We start from the raw sequence: 26,977 nt of genomic DNA, 5'->3' as shown, positions 1-26,977 counted from the left end.
CAAATGTTTGCATGACTACACAGACCAAGTAGCATAATATAATAAGAAAATATTAAATTGCAACATCAAGCAGCGTAACGAGCAGTTGTTAACGTCAAAAAATGAATGGAAGTGAATGTGACCGGAAGTCTCTAGACAAAAAGATTCAAATGGCAGCGCCCACTCGTCAGCTGAGAATAAGGTGAATATCAGCTGCCTATAAAAGTTGCAGTCAGGAAATGAAAATTGCTGCACACCTCCTGAATGTAACTTTTACATTGCATTGAGGATACCAGATTTCTGTGAATCAAACTATTCAATGTATCCAATAAATCCAGAAAAGTCTTCTGACCTTTTTTATTGAACACACATGCCAATTAGATATTTCAACTTTATATATACAGTAATATGTAATGGACTCATCACTGGACTTCCCAAAAAGACAGTCAGACATTTGCAGTTCATCCACAACGCTGCTGCCAGGATTCTGACCAGAACCAGAAAATCAGAGCACATCACACCTGTCCTCAGGTCTTTACATTGGTTCCCAGTTACATTCAGAATAGATTTTAAAGTATTATTACTTGTTCCCAGAGATAAGTTGTGGCTGGAAGGGCATCCGCTGCGTAAAAAAAAAAGCTGGATAAGTTGGTGGTGTATTCCGCTGTGGCGACCCCGGATTAATAAAGGGACTAAACCGAAAATGAATGAATGAATGTATTTATTACTTGTCTATAAATCACTAAATGGTCTATGACCTCAATACATTACAGATATGCTCCCTGAATACAAACAGGTCACTCAGATCTTTAGGATCATATAAACATATAAAAGAGTTTAGTCTAAGCAGGGTGAATCAACATTTGGCACATTCAAATCAAGGCTCTGTTTAGCTGTGCCTTTACTGAATGAGCACTGTGCTACGTCAGACACATTGTCACTGACAGATGTCTTTCTTTTCTTTTTCATTCTTTTATAACCTGTTTTTATCACATTTGAATCTGTTTTAATAATTTTTAATTCTTTTAATTTTTTTTCTAGTTTCTTTCTTGTTTATGTAAAGCACTTTGAATTATCATTGTGTATGAAATGTGCTATATAAATAAACTTGCCTTGTCTATATAAAGTATATTAATTCATTTTCTTTTTGGCTTAGTCTCTTTACTAATCTGAGGTGACCACAACGAAATGAACCACCAACTTATGTTTTACACAGCGGTTTTCCCAACAATGGGAAACACCCATGCACACTCTTTTACATACATATACAAATGGCCAATTTAGCTTATTTAATTCACCTGTATCGCATGTCTGGACGATGGGGGAAAGCGGAGCACCTGGAGGAAACACACACGAACACAGCAAGAACATTAAAACTCTACCCAGAAATGCCAACTGTCCAAGCCAAGGTTCAAACCAGTGACCTTCTTGCTGTGAGAAAATCATGCTACCCACTGCGCCACTGTGCTACCCACTCCATATACGTCATGGGTATGACTCAGATGTTACTACATTGAGGTGGTTTATGAAGATAGGCCTTATGTCCTTGTAATTCAAAATGCCTAAATACATATTTAATGGTAATCTTATTAATGGTAATCTTTTGACATTCAAAATGTGCCACAGGTTTCCTGTGAGGGTTGTTTTAGGGCAGTATAACAAAAGGTTTTGACAGAATAAAATACATTACACATATGGAGAGTCTACTAATACTAACATGTGTGTGAGCAGCCTGATCTCACGAGAAAACGTAAGTATTTTACGTTTTGATCAGTTTAGTTGGCTAATTCGTACGAGTTCAGTCGTACGAAATTGTACGATTTTAAAAAGGAGGCGTGGCACTTAACCCCACCCCTAAACCTAACCATCATTGGGGGATGAGCAAATCGTACTAAGTTGTACTTAATTGAACTAGATCGTACGAATTTATACAAATTAGCCACTAAATCAAAAAGTTACAAATTGCCGTGAGATTGTGTTGGTGTGAGAGATCTTCAGGCACAGACACGAGTTGCAGAGCATTAGCACACAGCTCATTGATATACACAAGCATTCCAAATAAGGTCAAAACTGAGCTTTTCATTTTAGATGTAATTCTTGTGGTTAAACTTTTTGCACTTACTTAAGCCACATACCTACTATGTACATATCAGATTAAAATTTAACATACTAAATCAACACACTCTATGACATCTTTAAATAATGCTGTAGGCTACTGTAGCAGCAGACAATGCAAAGAGAAAATAATCTGAAGTAGCAAAACAGTGAACTCAAAAGAGCTTTGGCCATGAATATGCTTGAGATAATAAAGTCCAGCAGCGTCCCTTTAAAACATCAAACGTTAATGTTAATGTCATGATGGATAAAAATAAAGCACAAAGCCAAATATACCTCACACTCTATTTTCACTATAGAGGCTATATGGATTATTTGTAGCACAGCCTTAAAATTTAAAGCTATATTTCAGTTCTTTTGAATTTAAGCTCCCCAAACTGGAAAAGCAACTCAAAATATTAAGTGCAGCCATAATGTAAAATGTAAATAAATCAGTTTTTTTTTGGTTATGCATGTGTCACACAGAGAACATGAAAGGCTGCAGTTCTTCAGAGTGCCAGAAGAGGACAGCAGAATCTGCATTTACATACCTCAGTGTGGAATGTGTGTGCGCGTAATGAAACGTGCTGATTGATTCTGTGCTTTGGAATTCTCAGAAATACAACCCACTGCTTCATAAGGAGCCATAGAAACCGCAAATCTGCACCAAAAACACACATAAGTCAAAGCCCTTCAGTTCAGCAGTTTCTTATTGCAGTATTTAGGTTCTCTTCAGTCAGAACTGATCTCAGTCTACCCTGTTAACACTTACAACACATTCAGGAACTATTCTTTAAAACGTATTCTATTCTATTTCTCGTATTACAAAGACTCCACCCCTTCTGTCACCCTTTCTGTTTATATAATGTGAAGGGAAGGCTGTTTTCACAGTTTATGTACAGGGATTTAATAGGAGATTTATTAACTCGGTTTCCCACACTGCTGCCAAAGGTGAACCTCTATGTGACCTTTCTCTGTTATAATCCTCTTCTCAGGTTTGTCCTTCTACAGGCACACAGATAAATGTGTTTGTCTCCTTGTTAAACACTAATAGTTAAAGCCCCGTGATGCTTATCTTAGGAGAACAAGATTGTTTAAGTATCCATTGTGAAATTAATGAGTTACATCAAACCTAACTTGTGAATTAGAATAATGTGAGTCCTTTTACTGCAGGTAACACTTTAGAAAAATACCTTAATATTTGCTAACGCCTTTTGTGTCAGTTATTAACATGAGTTAATTCACTGTAAACAATCATAAACACACTCTCTTTTCTAACCACAACAGTTCATTAAAATATACATTTTTTATTTAATCTGAACAGCAACTAAATCAGTGCAAAACTGTGCTATAAATCCATTTATGAATGTCTCTATGATACATTTATGTAAACTCATAAATGTATAAAAATCTAAACATTTCTTACCAATAAATTGTTATCCAAACAACATGAATATTACAGTTACAAACTAATAATTATATTATTATAAAACACTTTTCTAAAAAAACATTTTAATTGAATTCATTGTGCACTTTCAAATATCAATGGTTTCTGCTTTAAGGGGTTGATTCAGAGTGTATAATTAAGACTTTGTTTTGTTTCTAAGATGCAAAGCAATGTGTGTTCATGCTTCATTTATAGAAAATTACATATACAGCTACTCAGCTAACATGAAAACGGCTGTCATATTTCCTAAAAGCCCGCCCTCAAGAGGTTCTGATTGGTCAGCTAACATAATGTGCTGTGATTCGTTAATCGGCTCCACGTCACGCCCCTACAAGCACGTGCTTTTGTGTTATGTAAACAGTAGCTGTTAGTCATATCAGCACACAGGTGAACCTCACGACTGCTTTCTAAAATAAAATCTGACAAGTGTATTTCACATATATTTGGAATAAGCATGTGTAAGTAATATGAAACTTTCATATATCATTTGCAAGTTTCTTATTTGAGATGTAGAACACAGGGAAAGTGGCAGCATAGAGAGACACTGAAAGCGGCCAAGATGAAGATTGTGGGTGTTTACAGCGGTTTGACTGATAATTATAAATGAGCTAAATTGTTAGCATTTCCTGTTGTTTACATCCTTGCTACAACACACTGTATGCTAGACACTGTGCATATAATAGATCAATTTTAACAAATAAAAATACTTACAGGTTGTGGCTCAGAATCCACAGCTTCTTCGATTGAAGGAGTTTGTAGCCAAATCCAGCACTAAACTAGGAAAGATTCTGGAAGCTGTCCTTTGTCAAATGCTAGAGCTATATATATTTGTATTATTCTCTGGAACATAATTAAACTGTAAGCACTTCTCCCTTTGTGCATGTCCTTTGGAAGCCCAAATACAGAAACAGAACAAGTTCTGTGGAAATAGCAGCGCTTGAACAGCATTTTAGCTTTCTCTGCTACAACATTACAGCACATCTGGCCACGTCCCATTGCTGCGCGGAGTGTATGCACGTGGTGAAAGCGTATATCTGGAAGCCCTTGTGATCTCACTAGCCTGGATGTATTTTTTTGTAGTCTTCAAACCTTGTTCGCTGTAGGCTTTGCTAAGCTAACACTGTAAAAGTCAGTGTCTCACTTTGCATTGAACTTTGAGCGTGTTACATTTAGTGATGTTGTTTATGTTCACACAGCTACATTACACATCAACTAAAGTTTAAAATATGATATTGTAGCGGACCACCCCTTTAATTGTTTTTCAAAAAGCATACTTAAATATGTTAGTTAACAAAATTCAGTCACAAAAACATTCACCAATAAAAAAATTGCAAAAATTATGAGTATTTTGATGCCGCCAATAGCCTAGTAGTTAAGTGCGTCAACGGATAGCTTCCAGGTGCGACCTGAGTTTGATTCCTGGCTCGGGGACCGTTGCCGATCCTTCCCCTTTCTCTGCTCCCCACACTTGCCTGTCTGTAAATCTCCACTGTCCTATCAATAAAGGTGAAAACCCCTAAAATAAAATTATTTTTAAAAAATTATGTGTATTTTGAGGGTCTTGCAATGTTTTTTTTTTGTTTACTTTATGTAACTGCAAATAAATGCAAATTTCAAATGATTTGTCATATGCACTAATGTTTATTAATTAGTTTGCACATTAAAGTGTTAGTTCTACTATTGTACTATTGTAACAATGCTAATTTAGCAAAAGATTTTGATTTCAAATAAATATTGTATATTCTACTCATCAGATAAACCAGAAAAATGTTTTAGTTTCACAAACTTAAGCAGTGCAACAGTTGTAATGTTTTTTGACATTGTAATGATATTTCAGATTATGATAAAAAACATTACTGTGAACACATATTTAGTTTTACTTAGGCCAGAATGTTACAAATAAGATAAGTATGAAAAAAAAAAAAAAAAAAAAAAATATATATATATATATATATATATATATATATATATATATATATATATATATATATATATATATATATATATATATATATATATATATTTTTTTTTTTTTTTATATATCCTTGAAGACAATTGATTGAGCAGGGCCAGTAAAGCCCCCCATGTCCAGGCCATGAGACCCCACACTGTGATTCACAGATTGAGTTGAGTGATGGGCTGTCACAATGGTTCCCCAGACTCCCTCAGTACCAGCCAGATTCATTGCATTAGTCTTTCAGCCTTAAAATGTGTCAGATGCACTAAAAAGTGTTGCCATAGGTCTTTTGAGTAGCCATTCATTGTTATTGTTACAACATCATTTCAAAATGTTTAAAAGAGCGATACGACTGCCAACTCTGAATATGCAAATTCACACAAACAGAAGCGACACCTGCAGTTAATATGTCAGACCCCAGACTGGTGAGACCCAGCATGTTGTGTGTGTGTTTGTATGTATGAATGAATGACAATAGTGTGTGTGTGCATCTCTGGAGATCTGCTGATGTTTGGAGAGCCAGCATCCGCTCAGCTATACAAACACTGACTCACAATTATATTACAGCCTGTGCGTATAAGCGTAAATCTGAATGTGTGGTCCATGGCCCCCTGCACCTTCCCCAATGAGAGAAAAAATGTCCTCTTTGCCAAGTTACATTAGTGTCAGCGCAGAGAGGAGTCGAGGTGAAGCATGTGCAATTGCGTTGTGTTTGTGTGTGTGTAGGTGTGTGATGGAGAAAGATCAAGTACTTCACAGCACAGCATCAAGTAAATGACCACCATTTCCTGTCTTTCTCCATTCAAAGAAGGCTGTAATACCCACAGAAATCTGTTAGCATTTACATTCATTCCAATGGCAGATGCTGGCTGGCACAGAATGTTGCAAAAGAGTGCAACTGGCAGGTTGCCATCTTTCTCAGGTTAATCACCTGAGCAGTAAATGTCATGTGACTAATAATTCTTTAGTTGATGGAGTTGAGCACTTTAATTGAATATACTCACCCTCATGTTGTTCTAAACCCACAGACATATTTGAAACACGAATGAAGATATTTCAGGTGAAATCTGAGAGCTCCCTCATCCTCCATAGACAGCAATAGTCCCTGCTAGTTCAGTCTAGAAAAAAAAATAAAAAAATCTTCAACACATCCCATATGCCTTCAGTGGTTCAATCAGAAAAGTATCAAGCAATAAGAATACATGTGTACCCACATATAAAACAAATGACTTTATTCTTTTCCTTCAGTGTCAGTATATTGCGCACATTCACAAGCACTGAACTGATGTGTACCCCAGATTCTTGTATGCAGCTTCTACTGTTTAAAATAAAGCAAAGGCACATCTGCGGTAATACATCAGCAGCAATGCAACACCCATACTAAGAACAACGTTCTTGTGAATATGCACCCTACACTACCTGACAAAATTCTTGTCAACCATTCCAGTTGTAAGAGCAACAAAAAATAACTTGACCTCTAGTTGATCATTTGGGAAAGTGGCAGAAGGTAAATTTTTCTGATGAATCATCTGTTGAACTGTGCCCCAATCATCACAAATACTGCAGAAGACCTATTGGAACACACATGGACCCAAGATTCTCACAGAAATCAGTCAAGTTTGGTGAAGGAAAAATCATAATTTGGGGTTACATTCAGTATGGAGACTTGCAAGAGATCTGCAGAGTGGATGGCAACATCAACAGTCTGAGGTATCAAGACATTTGTGCTGCAATTTCTTCAGCAGGATAGCACTCCTTCTCATACTTCAGCCTCCACATCAAAGTTCCTGAAAGCAAAGAAGGTCGAGGTGCTCCTTTCTTTGCCATTCCAGATGACTTTATTAATAAGTTATTTGAGTCATTGCAGAGATGAATGGATGCAGTTCTCCAAGCTCATGGGAGTCAGACACAATATTAATTCCTTTCTACTGCACCATGACTTTATATTCTATATTGTACATTATTTCTGTTCAGTGACAAGACTTTTGTCTAAGCAAAGTCAGACCTTACTGACCTAATTAAAAAATTTAAATCAAGGCATGATCATATTTTATTTAGGTAAAATAAGCTTATTCTAGGCTTTTGCCTTTCATATAAGCCACTTCTGATACCAAATTATCAACTAGAAGTCAAGTTGTTATTTGTTGTTCCTAAAACTTGGATAGGTGACAATACTTTAGTTAAGTAGTGTATACTGACATTGAGGAGAGAAAGCTGTTGAATAACATTGTTATTTTTCATGCAAAAAACAAAAGCTCTGAGTAAAAATTCGTTGTCACTTGAAGAAAAGCAACCTGAAACATGTACAAACTGACATTAATCATTAACAATGCAGTCAAAACTGAGAGCATTCAACACAACTGCTCTACAATGTCTTCCACTATTTTAGCTAAAATGCATCGTTTTCAAAAGTCTTTCCGTAGTCCATACTGTCTAACCAAAATGCCAAATTCAAACTGAATCACTTTAGAGAATTTTCTTTTTTAAATATATGTTTTTTTTTTTTTTACTAAAAATGCCATCTCGGTGTAGACAGAAGGCCAATATGGAGATAAAGCATGCGTTTTTAAACAAGAATGTATTAGTATGGACATGGTCATAATTGATGTTTACAATTGTATGCTTTTAATTATTTCTAGTAATTCCACTAGATTTGTGTTTCTCAACCATGTTCCTGGAGGACCACCAACACTATATGTCTTGGATGTCTCCGTTGCCTGTCACACCATTACAGGTCTTTCAGTCTCTGCTATTGAGCAGATGATCTCAATCAGTAGATCTCAAGATTTCAATCAGTAGATGACAGCAGTAGTGCAGAAGTAGTAAATGATTCACCTTTTAGGTCCAAAAGAAAATCTAGCTTGTAAAAATACATCAACAGTCAGTGTTAATACTCTAGTGGTTAAATGCTTCGACATATAGCATCAAGGTGCTCACGGCGACGCAAGTTCGATTCTTAGCTTGAGGTCGTTTGCCACTCTCCGTTCCCTACATTTTCTTGTCAAGACTCTCCACTGCTACAAACATTATAGTCCCAATGAACATGAAGCTTCCATTGTTATTTTTCTTCCTATTGTGCAGCAGAGAAACGGAATATTAAATGAGCAAAGAGTGGTCGTGGCTTGCTTTTTCTACCATGGGCTGAATCAATGTAGTAAAGTAGGCGTTTCTTTCAGAAAGATCAGAAAAAGGGTTTTAGGAGTTCTTACAACACAACAGCTCCTCCTGAGGTCTGTTCTTCGTATGTGGATTACTCAGTTATCTGGATTTGGTTACTGACGATTTGGCACAATCCAGGGGTCCGTTCTTCGCACATGTTTTACTCAGTTAGCTGGATTTGGTTATTGACGATTTGACACGATCCAGGATCGTTTCGTTCTTCAAAACTGATCCCAGAGCTATTGTCATAGCAACAGTTCTGGTAGCTCAAACCTGCTAGGGTGCATGCTCATTTCATATAAACAGGATCAGATTGGGTTATTAATAATTACTTATGCAATTTGCACTCCAAAACAAAAGTACAAAGACTGCCACCTAATGGTTCAATAAGAACATTTACTGATATGGACTTGCGTGTAATAGACATGCACAATATGCGACTTAAAAAAAAAAGCAATAATACATATGCAGTCATGAACATGTTTTAACAGCTAATCTGATGGTAATTTGATACTTCACAAAAGTTGCAGATACCTTTACCAATATCAAAATGCTTTTGTAAACATCCAGTTATTCTTTGAACCGAACAAGAAACAGGCTACTACTAATTCTACTATGGCTACTATAATAAAGACAATCCAATCTAACTGTAAAACTAAATAAATAGCTAAATACTTTTGACACATAAAAGTGTAAAGCATGCAGCCCTCTAAAAAAGGTGTAAAGTTATAGCATATCATATTTAACGAACCGTTTACTACGAATTTTATGTAATTTTGCTCTCATGGATAATTGAATAATAACTAGATTATGATGTCATTACACTGTTGTGCTGTCAGCCAATCGTTGCATTGCTGATAATGATTTCAAGGATCGATAGATCTGTCCTTCACAACACACGCAGCCATCTCTGATCAGTTGATCCAGTTGGTCCCATCCTTTCCCATCCAAGCGCTATACAAATAAAAAAAAGCTGAATTTCGCAGGCCCTAGGGCTTCATCCCAACCTAGCCTTTTTGTTAATCCGGCCCTGATAATTGCTACATCTACTAGCAAAAGCTAATGCTAACCATGCTCATTCTAGCCATATTTGTCAACATGATAAATAATGTTATACTTTACACACACACACATGCACACAACCTCAGCAAGCAAGCAGGGTGTATTTAGACAGGGTGAGCAGTAAGGTGCACTCATGTGAAGAAATGAAATGACATTCAATGACACTTTCAATTAACTGTATGTGTGTTTTGTCTTTAAGTGGATGCTGTTTGAAATTTGCACTTGGCAATGAAATGACACCATATGCTTGATTTTTTGTCATCTTACTTAGTCCTGAACTGAACTGTCACATATATCACAAAACTGGCAATTTGCTCAAGATGAAAGAAAGAGAGAGAGAAAGAGAGAACGGGTGAGAGAGAAAGAGATGCTCTGGTTGCATAAACTGTGTGTTTTCAGCACAGACTTTGAACAAAATACACAAAGACTGAATGTCATTAGTGTTGCTGGAGATTGACTCAAAATTTAAAACATTTTACTAAATATCAAAAAAGGTGGTGCAGTGAGTAGCACAATCGCCTCACACCAAGAAGGTCGCTGGTCCGCGCCCTGGCTGGGTCAGTTGGCGTTTCCGTGTGGAGTTTTCATGTTCTCCACAGTCCAAAGACATGTCTATAGGTGACAAGAATAAGCTAAATTGTGTGTGAATGCAAGAGTGTATGGGTGTTTCCCAGTGCTGGGTTGCAGCTGGAAGGTCATCCGCTGTGTAAAAACATATGCTGGATAAGTTGCCGGTTCATTCCTCTTTGGCGACCCCTGATTAATGAAGGGACTAAGCTAAAAAGAAAATGAATAAATAAATAAATACCTAAAAAGCATAGTTTGAAAAAGTGAATAAATGTGTGTGTGTGTTATTTAAAGACACTGGATGGAGGACAGTCTCAGAGAACACACACACCGATGTATCTCTTACCACGTGTCTTTCCCTTTGACCCCTCGGTGCTGATGGATTCATCGTAAGCGGTTGCCTTCCTGCTAAGAAAACTTTTAACACCTTCTATTTGTACAGATGTAGGCATGCGATGCTCTCTCTCTCTCTCTCTCTCTCTCCCTCTCTCTCTCACACACACACGCACGCGCACACACACACACACACACACACACACACACACACACACACACACACACACACACACACACACACACACACACACACACACACACACACACACACACACACACACACACACACACACACACACAGCTAATCATCTCCCGATTTGTCTTCTGTTATGGCTTGTCTTTCCCAGTATGTATGTTACCCAAGATACCCAAATGAACCACGGTTAAATATTCAATTACTTTTAATAGTGAACTATATGATCTGGATGACAAGTAGATTAAAGCGATTAAGAATGTGTGTGTGTGTGTGTGTGTGTGTGTGTATGTTATTTTGATGGGAAATGGGGCTGTTTTTGTAATCTGGGATTGCATTCTGACCATTTTCTTTCGCAATGTGTCTGTGAGACTGGAGAAGATGTGAAAAAAGAGAAGAGTGGGAGGAAAAAAAAACATTATTACATGAAACCTGTTGATAAAAGACACACAACAGTGTCAGTAGTTTGAGCGAGTATGTCTGTATCATCACAGTCTGCTCCCCAGAAATTGTATGAAAGGATCAACCTCAGAGGCTCCACATTGTGAAAAATCTGAAGAACATCAAATCCCATGGTGCCCTGCTAAAATAACAAAGGAGAGAGTTGATGAACTGGTCCGACATGCAACAACTTCTACAGCTGGATGTCTTAGAAAAGACATAAAAGCTGTCTCATCTGTTTTTATCCTGGAATAGAACAAAAACGGCTGAAACTTTACAGAAGTAACTTGACAAATGTTTCATGAAGTTCTCTGTAGTAACATCTACACTAAAACATGAAGTAAAATCTCATTTAAAAAAATTGTAAAAATGTAATTTAAGATATATTTTAAAAATATATTAAAAAAAAACAAAAAAAAAAACAATAGAATATAAGATTGAAGACTTGGAGAAATTAGAATAAATAAATAAATATCCCATATGTGAGTTCGCTGATTCATCGGAGGACTGAATAAAATTGATAAACTGTTGACAATGAGATCAGTAAGATCAAGATGTGTATAAAAACGTAAAAGGCGTTTGGTATATTAATGTATTTAAAATACTACTAAAGGTATTTTATAATCTATATAAATGTAGTTGAGATGAAATTCAAAATCTTTCTAAAATTAAATAAATAAAATGAAACACTACACTCCCCGGCCACTTTATTAGGTACACCTAATTAGTACCCAATGTGTGACTGTGGAGGCCACTTGAGTACAGTGAACTTATTGTCATGTTCAAGAAATCAGTCTGAGATTATTCACGCTTTATGACATGGTGAGTTATCCTGCTGGAACTAGCCATCAGAAGATGGGAACACTGTGGTCATAAAAGGATGGACATGGTCAGCAACAATGGTCAGGTAGGCTGTGGCGTTGACACAACGCTCAATTGGTACTAATGAGCCCAAAGTGTGCCAAGAAAGTATCCCCCACACTGTTACACCACCACCAGTTTGAACTGTCAATACAAGGCAGGATGGATCCATGATTTCATGTTGTTGATGCCAAGTTCTGACCCTATCATCTGATTGTCGCAGCAAAAATCAAGACTCGTCAGACAAAGCAACTGCTTTTTTCAATCTTCTATTGTCCATTTTTGGAGAGCCCGAGCTAATTGTAGCCTCAGTTTCCTGTTCTTAGTTGACAGGATTGGCACCCAGTGTGGTCTTCTGCTGCTGTAGCCCATATGCCCTAAGGTTAGACGTGTTGTGCGTTCAGAAAACGCTACTCTGCATAACTCGGTTGTAACGAGTGGTTATTTGAGTTACTGTTGTGTTTCTATCAGCTCAAATCAGTCTGGCCATTCTCCTCTGATCTCTGGCATCAACAAGACATTTGCGCCCACAGAACTGCCGCTCACTGGATATTTTCTCTTTTCGGATTCTCTGTAAACTGTAAAGATGATTGTGTGTGAAAATCCCAGTAGATCAGCAGTTTCTGAAATATTCAGACCAGCCCGCCTGGCACTAACAATCATGCTACATCCAAAGTCACTTAAATCACCTTTCTTCTCTATTCTGATGCTTGAACTAAACATGTCTAAATGCCTAAAATGCATTGAGTTACTGCCATCTGATTGGCTGTTTAGAGCTTTGTTTTGGACAGGTGTGCCTAATAAAGTGGATGATGAGTGTATTTTTTGCTTATAGATTGCATTAAAATTAGATTAAAAAAATAACACTTTATTTTGATGGTCCATTTGAGTATTAGTAGACAGTCTGCTTAATATCTGCTGATACTGCTCTTTTAACACATTTAACTCACTGTAAGAAACTTTGCATGTCAACCTACACTAACCCCAACCCTAACCTAAGAGTCTACTTATAATCTAATGAGAATTAGTTGACATGTAGATGCAATGTAATGGACAATCAAAATACAGTGTGACCAAAATAATTAGGTGACATGGTCGCTTAATGGTTAGCACAGCAATAGGGTCGTTGGTTTGAGTCCCGGTTGGGTCTGTTGGGATTTTAATGTGGAGTTTGCATGTTCTCCTCATGTTGAGTCCAAAAAAAACCCCCTCAAGAATCGTGTTGTTTAAGCTCATTTTAAATAGGTAGCTTGATCAAACAGCAAATGTGATTTTTGAGCGCATTTACAGTGTAATGTAAAAGCATTTAAGCTCATCATGAGAAAAGTGTGTCTAAATAAACATGATAGTCTTGCAGTTCATTCAACATATTCAACAACACACACTCTCACACACCCACGCAGTCGATGTAAAATAAATACACTGTGACAGATCTAATATCAAAGCACTTCTCAGAAGCTGAAGCATAAGCTTAGGAAATCTTTCTGTCTGTTTCTCCGTCTGTTTCACTCGTCTTTTTTCCGCTTCTGTCTGACACACATTCCTTTGCTTGTCTCAGTCTCTTTCTCCCCGTCCGCCTCGTCGCTCATCCCTTGAATGTGAGTCTCTTTTTGTGCTTCTTTGTCTGTCCTGCTTTGTTAACTCTCTCTTTTTCTCTCACATTCACACCCGCATAAAGCAAAGAATCATGTAGCTCCAGCCAACCCCAGAAAAAAAGTCAAAGACAAGAATTAGAGGAGACTTCAGGAAGCAGGCGCTTACTTGTGATGCACAAACGCAGTGAAGCCAAACCCCCCCTCATATTCTGGTCAAAACATCCAATTTACTCATCAAAGTGTTTAGGCTGCCGCTGTGACATGGCAAGAGCAGAAGATGACAGTGCAGAGCTTTGACTTTACAGTGAAGGGTGAGGCTTAATGGCTGGAATAACAGAGTTGGGCCTGCAGCGACTCTCTAATAATGGCAACACACACTGTTTACACTGCAAGCCAATGAACCAACAGTGTGATGTGATGTGACTAAAACAGAATGCGCAGCGCGGTGGTTTCACATCATGCCTAAATAAAGAAAATAAATTAGCAAAGTAAACAATCTTTGACCTGTTCAATGGGGTGTGAATGCTCCAGAATAAGCTTGTTTTAAAATATTGAAGACCCTTGTTTATACTTGATAACAAGATGGGTTTTGATTGGTCGGAGGGGGAAAGAAGACATTTACCAGCCTGATCTCACGAGGAAATTATAAAAAATTTTTGTCAGTTTAGTGGCTAATATGCAATCACAGCTAGTGTTCTTCAGCCAATGATAAACTTCCGGTGAAAGGTTAATGTGACCACTTTTAATTTAACAAGCTTGCTTTTACAGCATCGATGTTGTACTGTAGTTTCAATACATTCAGTAAAATAAACTTAAATGGCCATGAAACCCCCTTGTTTCAGCAAGATATTTTTACACCTCTACTTTGGAAAAAGTCAGGAAAGTGGGCGTGTCCATTTCTGTTTAGGGGGAGTGTCGGAGGAGCAAAAGAGGGAGGGTCTGCAAAAAATGCGAATAAAAATGGGAGTGTCGGTTTGGGCACACTCTGATTTTCACAGAGGCAAAACACACACAGGGGAGAAAGAAAGTGACTGTGTTTACGTGGACATCAGTAATCGAATTATTTGACAAATTATTAAATAGTGGACTTTAACTGCAGTTTGGCTCTTTTATTCAGGAATTTCATTCATGTCCCTTGTGACAAACGGGATATTTGTTTCGAGGAACTGCTCTAAGTGTGTATTTTTCATGCAATGTTTGTTACGGCGAATGAGAGAAAAAACCTTTGCATTTTCCTGGAAATTTAGATGCACTCGTTAGTGTCAGAATGCTGTGTTTGTTATTCCTGTCACAAAATGCAGTGAAAATCCTACACGATGGTAAGTTTGATTGTGGTGCTAACATGTTTATACTCTGTGTAATAGTTAGTTCGATAAAAATTAACATTGCCATCTGAATAAACAAAGACAACTGGTCGCTCACTTACCAAATCTGTAGAGACAGCACAATCAACACCAACTAGAGCTGCGTCTTTTTTACGAGGAGAAGAGCAGCAAATTTGGATTGGATTTCCAGAAGAGTAAAGCTCTCGGGTAAAAAAATGTTACTTGCGCATAGTTTCTTGACTATTGTTGTCGAGCGTCGCATGCACTGATCCACACGTGAGTCCAGCTGCGCTTTCATAGAGAGAAAATGAAACAAAACCTTCACTGCAGCAAATTATAAAAGCAACACTGCACGCTTGTTTTTGCAACACAACGTGCCGTCTCGCTGCCGTCTTAACTAACTGAACCGCCTTGGAAGCTATCATGAATATTAATAAAGTTGCATAATTGAGCTTGCTGATTGGTTTAAACCAAGTCTTCCTCATGCATCAATGCAGCACACTCAGAGACGTAATAAGACCCTCCTAGGTACAGACGTCCAGTCTACATGCTGGAATACACGCTAAGATCTCATGGCCGTGACGCAGCTTCAAAAATTCGCTTCAAACCAGAAGTACAAATTTGCTTGAAATAACGCAAAAACAACCAATTTTCACTTTTTAGTGAAATATATATATGTGTTCTAATAGTGTTTTTAGCAGTGTGGGGCACATATACGACTGTCAACAGCTCAAAAAATGTGTTTTGGTGTTTAGTAACCCTTTAAACAATCATTTAGTTGTTCAAGTGTAAAATGAGATGAAAGACTGTTGTAACCACTAGCGCTATCAGGATTAGCAGGCGAGTGCAGAAACTCCATTGAAAATACTGGGGTAAAATAAACAGTGATATTTTAAAGACATGGTAGGGGGAAATGGAATTTAATGCAGTGCTTCTTGTTCAATCTGAGACCCACTTCGTATATCTATCCAGCAGTGGAGATCACAGATTTTTAAAGAAATCTGTTCTTAAACATGGCAATTTTGTAATTGAACAATTCACCGGAAGCCCTGAGGCTAGCTGGCTGACAATGAAAAGTCATTGTGCATATACCCCATACGAGTTTAGTCGTATGAATATGTAAGATTTTAAAAAGGAGGCAGGGCACCCAACCCCAGCCTTAAACCGTCACTGTGGGACGAGCACATAGTACTAAATTGTACAAATGAGATCATACGAATTCATACGAATTAGCCACTAAATTAAAAAGTTAGGAAGTGCCGTGAGATTGTGTTGGTTTTTACCTGAAATGTAAATAAGTGTTTTTTTGTCCAATTGCAACCACTTTTCTGATGCCGGAGGGTCTGTGTGCTGGTATATAGCCTATATGATGCATCTTACATACTGTAAGCAACCACATAATCACCCTCAATTGGATCTAAATATTTATTAATTTTGTTTTGTTCTGCTGAACACACATAAATAAAAAAAATAAATAAATGTTGCAAACTGGTAGGCATTGACCTTCACAATAGGAAAAAAATACTACTGTAGTTAATGTTAAAAATATTCTTCAAAACATTTGTTTGTCTTCAAAAAAAAAAGAAAGAAACCTAAACAGATTTTAAACAAGAGAGGAGGGTAGGTATTAATTATGAGAATAACATATATACATTATTAAATACATCAATATTTTTTTAAATAAGAACATTAAATGTCTTAAATTAAAACATTGAATTAATGCAAGGAATAAGTCATTTTAATAATGTGGAAAGATGTTTTGGTCGCTAAAATCTTTTTCCTGCATGTTGCTTAACAAAAAATGAAATAATTAACAGCACATTGATAATTTTATGAGATCAAACACTGATGAACTTGAATGTGAGGTGGTTAACCACAGTATTTCAAAAATCTATTTGTATTCAAATGCTAATTTATTTTGAGAAAGAAAATTTTAATTTCAGACAAAATTAGCTGCTGTTTTTGTTCTATTTATTGTCATCTTTTTCATTGATTTTACTTAGGTAGCATTATTTGTTGTTTTTAGATTTACAAAGTCAATACACTTTTGGAGCTTATTACCATTAAAGGAGAAAATGAATACTGAAACAAAAAATAGCAAAATATGCCTAACACTGTGAGTTTGAAGTAGGACTGGTAATCCTTACAATATAAAATGTTACATTTAGTTTCCCTCAAGCCAACCTACAGCCAGTGCACTTTAAAAACATGTCCTGTTAAGAATGGTCTTTTGTGGCTGTTTGAATGCATTTTGACCACATGTGCATTTATCTCACTACAATAGCAATGTGCTTGTATGCATTTATGACTACCTCTGGAAATGGTCTAAAGTGGACAAGCTTCAAACGTCTGAACCCCAAATTCACTGCTTTTAAAGGCGCAAAATGAAAAAAAGATTCACTAAACCATCCAAAAACTACTTGAGCAGTCCAAATTCAGAGGAAAAAAATATTTGAACTAGTTCTTCTAAAAACTTCTAAAAGCATAATGCTTCATTCACACTAGCAATGACTTTGTAGCTGCCTGTCGCTCTGGGTGGGGATCTGCTGCGAACGCAGGTCTATGTAGGTCTACAGCAAGGAGAATACAACCAGCCTCTGAGCGAGCTGAGAGAGTTTATGTGAACTCTACTGTTGCTCCTATTGGCTGTCGATCAAGAAAGTCTTTTACTCTTTATTCAAGTTAAAGGATTCTCAGCTTTGTTGCATCGCTCATGTGCCGATGTGTGAGGATTTCTGCCTGGAGTTTTGTAAGATCTAATGAAAACCACAACTCCTATGATTCCACACTCATAGTCATCAAATTACGCCTTGTTGTGAATACACATCATCTAGTGGTGAAAAATACTATAACACACTTTTCTTAAACTATTGATTACAGGTCCAACACAAAATATTGTTAAATAAAATGCCAAATGTAAACATTATTTAAGTTTTCTCACTATTCTGTTTCTGCTTGCATCCCCATGGTTGCGTGTAAAGCCTGGTTTATCCTTCTGTGATGAGTGATCATAGTGACCCACAATGCATGCCTTATACACTGTTGTGCATTTATATTTCTGTGCGCTGTTTGTGTTGCTCTGCAAAAACACTTACTGAACGCTAAAATGCTAAAAAAAACCTAAAAAAAACGCTAGCTGGCAGTGAGGTTTTTATGTTCATCTGTGTCGAGTTTCTTTGCTGGTGTAATGTTTTTTTTTCTGAACGTTACCTTAATGTACAAGTAGCTCAAACTCGCTCATTTTGAGGTGGGAACTGGCGAAGGTCCAACAACTGTAATCATAATGTAACACAAAGCAAAACTTTCCATCTAGACTTCCAAAGGACTTGACACTTATAAACACTCACTCCAACAGGTTCTTGTGGCTCTCGGTCCCGCCCTTACTCGTCAGCGCTACCAAGCTGACCAATCACAAAGCTTGCACTATACGTCGTCGAAACATGTAGCTAAATTGTTTGCGAGGTGCGTGTGGCGACGACTATGACGAGGGCTATGTGGCCACAGCCAGGCTGTGCCGGAGCATTTGTGTTTGCTTGACACAGAAGTATAAGTGAAGTTTATTTATAAACAAATTTCGAGAGGATCACGTGCTTATGATTTACTACGGCTGGTCTCGCATTAACTAATCACGATCTCCCAATCGTATGATTTCCCATGTACTATAAATAACCACACTTTCAGTCCACAGTTATCTTTGTATGGAAGAAACCCACCTTTCCTCCCCCTTCTTCTCCCTTACATAGATCGGGCGGCACTGCGGCCCAGTGATTAGCACTGTTGCTCCACAGCAAGAACATTGCCAGCCCTGGTCCTCACAAGGCTGGTGGGTGTTTCTGTGCAGAGTTTGTATTTTCTCCCTGTAACCGCGTGGTTTTCCCCCGGGTCCTCTGGTTTCCTCCCACCATCCAAAGATATACGTAATTCATACCAGATTAAGCAATTCAGGCACTAGTCTAACTCCCTTCTTCCTCAAGTGTTTCCTTATCTACTGCAGCCGGGGAGTTACGATCTACCTTAGCTCAAGCTCCCCTCTCGCTCTATGATCGGGAGGGAGCCCTGGGCTCGAGGATCAGCATGCCAAACAAGCTTAAATTAAATCATCAGCTAAGTGTGAACTCTTGAAATCAGCCTTAAGACTGTGGTCATCAAAATAGTGAAAAAGCATTCCCCTACAACAATGTATTTTGTGACACCACAAAATAAATGATATGAAACATTTATACATTACAAAATTCATTTATACAATAAAAAAGCCCAATTTTAAGTGTCATTAAAATAAATAAGTGGCCGCAAAATAAAAACCCTGCAAGTCAAGTGCACAAAATGAGGAATCACACTTTCATATTCATTATATATCCATACATGTTTAAACTGTTGACACATGCAGAGGGTGTTTTCCAACTGAATCACCACAGAGCATAACTCGTACTTCTAGAAAGCAAATTGAGATTGAAACCAAACTGGCGCTCTCTCTTTCTCATAGCTGGCGGCCTGCACTGGCGGTCCAGGACAAACAATGATCTTAATCCTCGGCTGGTTTTAGGCATGTTTGTAGAAGAGTACTGCAGTGGTCTCTCTGCGGTTTGCGAAATGAAGCCTCTCCCTGTTCAGGCGAATGCATTCTGCCGTGAAATCTCTTCTCTTAATCAACCGCAGACAACAAGAGAAGAGGGCCGCAAATAATAGCACACGCTGAGCACTGCAAAAACAAACATCCTGTCTGTGGAGGACGCACATTCCTCTGTCCCTCATATCTTCCTATTGCTCTTCATCTCTGTCACTATTTATTTGTGCGGAGACAGTGGAGGAGATGCTGTTTCATCTCTTGCTCTCAGCATGTGCAGATTCAGCCCTTACTGTGCCATTATAGGGTGAGTCTATAATGTAGCATTAGAGGGTGGAGTTTACAGTAGCAACCCCTACTGAAAGATAAAAGACCTCGGAAAGCCTCGCTTTTTTGCTTAACTGTTTGTTTTGCATAACAAAACGTATTAGGAATGGGGGAAGAGCTTTCTGCCTCTCCATACCGGGGTTTAGTAATGCAGGACACTTTAAAGGACTCTAGTGTTTGGTTAATCACTAAAAGGTGACTTCATTAATGTTTAAACCCATGTATGCTCATTTGAAAGTGAGGTTCTTGTTTGGAAAAAACATCTAAGCAGCATACTTTCATGTAGATGTAGATGGAAACTATCAACTTGTTGTTATTAATAGTATTCATATATATTTTTTCTAAATTTACATTGTGAAAGTTCTCATTTTAGAGTTAATTAAATTCATTTATGCAAATTTAAATGCCTATAAAGCTTATTAAATTCAAGTACAGTGTCAACTTGGATGTTTTAAACATAAAATGTTAAAATATGAGCGTAATTCTTCAACTACGGGCACTTTTATGTCCTTTGATCATATATTCAAAATATGTATCATTTTGTTCAAATTCCTCTTTCTTTGTCAAACTAACAATAAAACCTACTTTTAAAAAATTTACTAGCTTTATATTATTTTGTTTTCATATTATTCAACCTACTTTTATGTGTCAAACTCACTGTTTTCACCTTGTTGCACACTCAAAGTTTTAAACTTCAACAATGAAAATAACATTTTAAAATATTATTTATCTGGTAACTATTAATGTATCTTAATGAAGCACTAGTGAAATAATTTAAATATTTTATAGCTATTAATGTGAGACTATTATCAATATTATTTTTATACAAAATATAGCTGTCGCACAGTATCAGTGTCATTTCCACCACAACACTGTAATTTTACTTTAAAGCGTTCGTGTGAAAGATTACTTAGGTGGTTTCTATGAAAATGAATAGTGCCATCTGAGAACATGTACAAGATGGAGGAAATTTAAATTTTTTATCAGCAACACTTTAAGAAAAATCAAGGTAAAATTGTTTGATAAGTAAATTCTACGTCATTTCCGAACATGTTGTACCTTCAAAAATGTTTTTAAAAAACCAAACAAATATAAGGTAAATAAGAGTGTTTTATATACATGAAAGACTAGTATCAATTCACAGCTAATCTGTGAAGCTAATTTTCATTTTTTCACAATAAACTGTTGAAATGTCATTTCCACTACTGTCATTTCCATCACCACACACATTAAAAAAGAAAAAAAGAAAAAAAAACTAATCAAATATTAAAAGTGTATTAACAATGTATAAGTTCATGCTCTATTTAATATACAAATTCAGCTTGTTTATTTTCTAATAAGCTCTTAACCAAATTAATATTACATTTAAGAGTGTGACAGGTGTACAATTCAGCATCCTACCAATATTTAATTATAACAATGAAATATATAATAGTTCATTGACAAATGTATAATTACTGTATATATTGTGGAAAGATTGGTTAAACTAGATACAAAAATGATCTTAGACAATGTTTGACTGCCATAATTTATTTCATTTTGAAATAAAAGCTGTATATTGAGATGTGGTGGAATTGACATTGGTTCAGTTCAGGATGAAAAAAAATGATTATCTTCTGTTCTAAGTTGGCCCTCTTATAGATCTTAAAACTAGACTAATTGTTTAAACTTATGAGGTTTTTTACGTTATGTTTACTTAACTTCATAAAGCTAAAAGTGCCCGTGGTTGAAGAATGGCCCATGAATGAAATAATATTATAGTGAGGTCAGCTTAACAGATATACTTTTGTTAAAAATAAATAACAAAGTTATTTTGACCTACTTATTAAAAGTGCATAAAAGATGAAGGTATCGTTCTAAATTCAACAACATTTTAAATTATTAAAAATATCTTGCTGATAGATAAAACCTAGTGCTTTGAAAGATAGTGGAAAATTATTAGGATTTAAAATGACAAATCAATTGTATTTTGGGGCGGCAAGGATCTATAAATAAAGCATCGGCAAATGATTTTTTTATTTTAAATATGACGGACAAGATTTATTGGTACGCAACTTATTATGTTTAATTACAGAACACTTGTGGGGCTCTTGAAGTGGGATATGGTTAAGGTTAGGGACAAGTCTGGGCAACTCAGACTCATCCTGAAAACGTAACCCTCATTTCTGGAGTTCTTGAATTATGTAGCCAGAAGTACATATAGTTGCATTTCGTCTTAAAAATGAACGCTACGGGGCACTTACCAATAAACGCTAAAGCGAACTTACCAGCTGTCCACTTACCTCCATATGGATGGCTTTCCGACTGTTACCAGTTTGTCCAATTAGCTCGCCACGTAAGTTGGCAGACTTTAGACGCAGAGAAGAGTTGACCACGACAACGGGGTTCGAGTACAGTGAAGAATGGTTCCGGAAAGCAGGTAAAACAAAAACAGATGCCAAAAAATAAAATAAACAAGTAAATAAAAGGGTGACATTGTGGTAAAATCTGAAAATGTGGTAAAATAAATCAGATGATAGGTTTTTTTCTGGATTGCTTTTGAAAAATGTCTGTTGGCTTTAGAAAAGTGTGTTATTGGGTCAATCGGAGCTTTTGAAAACACTATTGGTTGGGTTTAGGGAAGGAGGAGGATGGGTCAGTCGATCAGGCATCAGTCAGTTGATAGTGGCCTCTGGTGGATTTACACCAGAGCAATTTAAGATCTAAAAAAACGTACACAGTGGCCTCTGGTGGGTTTGCTAAAACAAAAAGTGCAAAAAACAACATACCTCCTGGAACATATTTCACTCTCTCCAGAAATGTAAGGGCTACGTTTTCAGAATGAGCCTGGGTTGGGTAGGTTTAAGATTTGGTTAAGGTAAGGCCTGGGTCAACAGTGTATTTATAAATGTACTGTTATCACAGAAATTAATTACAGATGTAATTATGAGCAGATTATTTTAAAAATATTAGTACAATGTAAAAACAATGGCATGATGGCTCAGTTAGCACTGTTGCCTCACAGCAAGAAGGTCACTGGTAAGAGTCCCAGCTGGGCCAATTGGCATTTCTGTGTGGAGTTTGCATGTTCTCCCAGTGTTGGCATGAGTGTCCTCCGGGTGCTCTGGTTTCCCTCACAGTCCAAAGACATGCGGTACAGGTAAATTGAATGAGGTAATTTGGCCATAGTGTATGAGTGTGAGTATGAATGATTGTGTATGGGTGTTTCACAGTACTGTGTTGCTGAATTGGCAGTTCATTCTGCTGTGGTGACCTCAGAATCAGAGACTAAGATGAAGGAAAATAAACAAATGAATGAATGTAAAAACATGTACATATTAAGTGCATTGTACTAAATAATCAATTTAAATGTAAGTACATAGTAATTAAGGTCAGTAATTAAGGTTTCTTTAGAAAATCATGGTAAAAATGTTTAACAGTCATAATACTTTATCAACAAATAAAAAAAATAAAAAAACAGATTTACGGAGAAAATAATGCAGTGTAACTTTTTCATGGCTTTGAGGATTGAATTTCCTTTGTCTTTGACCCTCACATACTGTAAGCTTCAGCATCTAAAACATAAAAGTACATTTTTATGGGCACAGCTTCAGACAAAAGCGATTTTTACCTTCAAACCACTTTTCAAAAATAAGAAAAGTTGATAAATATACAGCGTCATATGTTAAAGTTTGAATGTCATATTGAATGCAACATCTGAGTTTGATATATAATATGCAAGGCGTAAACTGGCGTTTTCCTCACGCTGAGCTATCATATGTTTTCTGATGACTTGCAGTTTAATGCAGACGTAAATGGATTATGTTTATGTTCATGGTGTGTTTGTCATTTTTATTACCGCAGCTGTTCCATGGCAAACAAAATGATTAGGCAGTGACGAATAAATGAGGACTGAATTAACATTCATATTAACATTTGGGAGTTTAGGCTTGAGTACAGTGATAAAACCCTTCAAAATGAAAGAATATTGTGCTTGAAACTGCACAAAAAATCTGTTATGTTGTTAAATTCAATGGAAAACATGATTGTGAAGGCACTGAATATGTTTAATCTGGTTAAAAACAATCAAATCGACCTATTAACCTATTGATAATTCCACAATTTAATATTCCATAAAGCTTAGAGGGTTGTTTGGTGATATTAGATGCTGCCAATATGCTAATGATCACTACAGTCAAAATATGTTTAGTACATATATATTTTTCTTTCTTTTTAGGAAATAAAAAGCATTTTTTTTTTGTTGCAAGTCAAGTTTTGCCTGCATAATTTATTTTGTAAGGACACACACACACACACACACACATATATATAATATAAGAAAAAATAGGCTTTAATAAAACATTATGAACATTAGTAACATTAATAAATTAGCCAAACTAGCTAATTCTAAGTATTTTTTTAATGATCATGTGACACTGAAGGCTAGAGTAATAATCATACCTGTCAACACTCGCATTTTTTATCTGAGGTTTTCCGAATTTTACAATTGTATTCCACTATCATCCCGTAAAGCTATTTTCCTGTATTTGTCCCATATTTTTTTTTACCTTTCTATGAAGGGTGGCAATAAACATCAAAGAGCTGATCCTACCTATACGCAACCCATACCGCCGAATCACTTAAATGTGAATCTGTTTTGTGCTTTTATTTTATTTAATGCACTTTAAAAATATATATTAAAATGGCAGAATTCCCTTCTTTCCATTATAGGCACCGTCGCTCCTCCTTTGCAATCCTCAAAACAGTCAGTTCATGTAACGATGCGTGACTGACAGCTGACGCACTCTATAGTGATAAATAGATTCTGTAATAATAATAATAATAATCATAATAATAATAATAATAATAATAATAAGAAGAAGAAGATTTAAGTAGGTTTTCTTTTAAACACAACACATTTTGTCCTAAATGAGTATTAAAATTTAGGAAAATAACCAAATGCTTTCATGACATATGTGTTCATTTTTAAACTGACACCACTGTTATTTAATTTAATCAAAGTAAATCTAAATGAGAGATTCATTTGCTGTCTTTAATCAGAAGGTTTATACTGTGAAGAAAAGATTAATGAGATTTGATAACTTGATTCCATTTCTTACAATAGCTATTAATTTTATAAGGTTTTATAGGTTTTCTACACTGTAAAACCCAAAAAGTTAAGGTAACTCTAACCATTTGAGGAAACCGATTGCAATATGCCATTTAAGTTTAAAGACTAATCCTAATGAGTACTGTGAACTTATTTTATTTGAGTAAATGAAGCAATTTGAGCACAGTAAAACCTGATAAATGAAGAGAACTCAAACCATCTGAGTACTGTAAAACCCAATAAGTTAAGGCAACTCAAACAGTTTGAGGAAATCGATTGCTAAAAACCATTTGAGTTATAAACTAATCTATATGAGTTCTGTGAACTTACTTCATTTAAGTTGAAGTAATGAAGTATTTAACTAACTCATTCCCTTCAACAATGAGTTCAAAACTCTTTTCAAATGAGTAGAAATAACTTTCAGTCAATTTTGAGTTAACTACACTCATTTTATTTGATAAAGTTGACTGTTGGGTTTCACATTGTAATGTATGCTATTCTATCTTTTGTGAATAATAACATTTATCAATAGTACAAATAAATTAATACAAGCATATTACTGACAGTTTCAACATTTTTTTTAGAGAGGGGGTGGGGGTGGTGGGGATGATGGGGTCCCTTATTTTCAAATCCCAATGTTGACAGGTGGTAATAAAGCAGAACATTCACATTTTAGAAAATCTTAAAACAAAAAACCAAAGTAATTAAAATTTTGTAATAATATTTGACCTTATTACCATTTTTTACAGAATTTCCTTGATCAAATCCTCGATCTCCATAAGAAACCAATTTCAGAAACACGCAATAAAATCTCACTGACCTCAAACATTTGAACGGTAGTGTTCAACCCAAACAAGATTTCAACAGAATAAAGTCAACTAACAGACTAAAGAGTTGTTGAATTAATCCAGCGCTAATGCAACGGCCAACCATTTCAGCAGAGAGTACAGCCAGACATGAAGCCAGAGACTCAAGCCAAAAGCACCGGGAGCCAAATAGAGGCCGAGCCGAGCCCTGTTACAAACCCACACTCAAAGAGCTGCCTTACAATTCCCTGCTGGACGGACAGAAAAAAGAAAAAGAGACCCGGTGACAGCAAGACAGCAGCACATGTACGCAAGTGAGAATGGGTATGCTGTGAGAAATAGCATTTAATTTCCAAAGCAAACAGTCATCAAGTTCATGTACGGTTAGAACAGGGCGACACCCACACAAATGCACAAAACACAAAGACGGAGCACTATATGCAGCCACGGAAGCAATCTGCGCCGCCATTTAATGTGGTTTTGTGCGTCTTTTCACTGTTCGTTCAACTGCACAATGATTCGGAATAAATAGAAAGCAACTTTTTTTTTCCAGTTATTCAGATTGGCACAAACACACTCTTCGTATTCTCCGCTTGTTGTGTGAAGCTCCAGCTGAAGAGACAGGACATGGGTGTGCGAGTCTTTGGCGGAAGTGGTTGGCCGCTGGGTTGTGCCTCTGATTCCTACCCTAAGGAACAATCGGCAGGAACTTTTACACAGACACAGGAAATGAAGGGGTCACACACACACACACATGCACACGCACACACACTGTACTGCATGCAGCTGTTTGTAATTCACACTCTTGGATAAATAAAAAGGTTGGTTTTGGGATGTTTGGAAAATCTAAAGGAGCAGCTGTATCCTCTCAAAATGAACAGAGGAATAAAGGTGCACACATACACACACATACACACACACACTCGCTTTCTGGGTAATGAATATGAGAGACGTGAAGAATGAAAATGTGTATGTTGCTCCTTTGATGAAAGAACGGAGAAAAACCACCAGATGAAGGAAATGTCCAGCGATGTGTTTTCTTTCTAAATGATCTATTTCATCCTAGCTCTCTTAATGAAGGTCTGAAATATGATTTCATCAGCCATGATAAAGAGAGAGCATTTAGAAATGAGTGCGGTGTGTGTGTGTGTGTGTGTGCGGTTATATGAGATGTT

At 36.6% G+C, this 26,977-nt stretch overlaps 1 long non-coding RNA gene across 5 annotated transcripts in view; it reads right to left on the bottom strand.

Moving 5' to 3' along the window:
• Positions 1-326: 326 nt before the first annotated feature.
• Positions 327-26,977, bottom strand: part of LOC103911089 (uncharacterized) — an 80,980-nt gene continuing 54,329 nt past the window's right edge. For 2 of the 5 annotated variants that reach the window (XR_012406163.1, XR_661640.5), the window contains one exon: positions 26,131-26,490. This is a non-coding gene — a long non-coding RNA (uncharacterized lncRNA). Of the gene's footprint in view, positions 602-1,231; positions 1,317-2,624; positions 2,735-3,366; positions 5,015-6,481; positions 6,596-26,130; positions 26,491-26,977 lie in introns of those variants that run through there. The other 3 variants (XR_012406162.1, XR_012406161.1, XR_011015543.2) reach the window with 3 other exon arrangements.

This window comes from Danio rerio, chromosome 5, assembly GCF_049306965.1.
Source record: "Danio rerio strain Tuebingen ecotype United States chromosome 5, GRCz12tu, whole genome shotgun sequence".
In the NCBI taxonomy this organism is placed as follows: Eukaryota; Metazoa; Chordata; class Actinopteri; order Cypriniformes; family Danionidae; genus Danio; species Danio rerio.
The sequence above is the reverse complement of the archived record's forward strand: the minus strand, read 5'-3'. Positions and strand labels throughout refer to the sequence as shown.